Here is a 1,556-nt window from a genome sequence, read left to right on the forward strand (position 1 = left end):
TTGGTGCTTTGTGTTTTGTGCATAAATATTTAGAATTGTAATTTTCTCTTGAAATTTTTCCTTTAATGAGTATGTAGTGCCCTTCCCTATCTCTTTGAATTTGTTTCAGTTTGAAGTCTATTTTTTTCAGATTTTAAAAATTAAAATGCCTTCTTGATTCTTGGTGCTATTTGAATAGAATATCCTTTTCTATTCTATTACCCCAAGATGAAGTTTATCCTTGATGGTGAGATATTTTCTTGGATGCAGCAGAAAGGTGAATCCTGTATTCTAAACCAAATCTGAGTCTTTTTACTTGGGAATTGAGATCACTGATATAGAGAGCTATCAATGAGTGCTGTTTGTTGATTCCTATTATATTGTTGTAATCTAGGATTCACCCATTTTGTTATGCTTATCTGATATTATTTATTTCTTGTATCTTCTTGGGGGTAGCTAACCTTTTTTAAAAAGTATTTATTTAATTATTAAAAATTTCCACCATCTCCCCTCCTCCCATTTTCCTCCCCCTCGCCCCCTACGCCCTCCCCCTCCCTTGACAAATCAGGCATTATTCTAATGGGCTTGCCTTTATCTGGAATTTGGTATTTTTCCCTTGAAACTTTTAATATTCTTTTTCTGTTCCATACATTTAGTGTTTCAATTTTTATGTGTTATGGGGAGTTTCTTTTCTGGTCCTGTCTATTTGGTATTCTGTATGCTTCCCGTCCCTTGTTTTTTAAATTGGGATCTTTACCTTCTATAATTTTGTTAGTACTTGCTTTTTTCTTCTTCTATAACTATTACTGATTGGTTTTGACTTTTCATAATTGTTCCAGATTTCCTGGATGTTTTGTGCCTGTTTTTTTTTTGTTGTTGTTGTTATTTTAACATGGCCTTTTTTCTAGGCCAGGTAGTGGTGGTGCACACCCTTAATCCCAGCACTTGGGGTGCAAAGGCAGGTGGATCTCTGTGAGTTCAAGGCCAGCCTGTGTTACAGAACAAGTGTTAGGACAGGCTCCAAAGCTATGAAGAGAAACCCTACCTCGAAAAAACAAACAAACAAACAAACAAACAAAAAACCCTCAACATTTTCCTTCTTCTGAGCCATACATTTCTTCTACCTTACCTTTGAGATCTGAAATTCTCTTTTCCATGCCTTTTAATCTCTTGATGAGGCTTATATCAGACGTTTTAGTTGATATCCCGAGTTTTTCACTTTGTATTTGTGTTTTATTTAGTGACTCTACTTTTTTAAGTTAAAATTTTATGTCTTAAATAAGTTTTCACCATTTCATTAAGATCTGTGTTTCCAGTGTCTTCATTGAAATATTTGTTTAAATCCTCTTTAAGGTCCTTGAAAAGTCCCATAATTGCTTTTCTGAAGTTCCTGTCTTATGCTTCAATTAAATTGCTTTCCCTGGGCCTATTACAATAGAGTTTGTGGATTCTGGACAAGGCATGTTTTCTTGGTTGCTCATGTTTTTTGTTTTGCATTCGAGTCTAGAAAGCTGGAGTTATGACGTTTGAAGCTTTAGGTAACTGCTACACTTGCACAACATCCAGCCAGTTATAGA

This window comes from Microtus ochrogaster, unplaced genomic scaffold (genome assembly GCF_000317375.1).
Source record: "Microtus ochrogaster isolate Prairie Vole_2 unplaced genomic scaffold, MicOch1.0 UNK50, whole genome shotgun sequence".
Lineage (NCBI taxonomy): Eukaryota > Metazoa > Chordata > Mammalia > Rodentia > Cricetidae > Microtus > Microtus ochrogaster.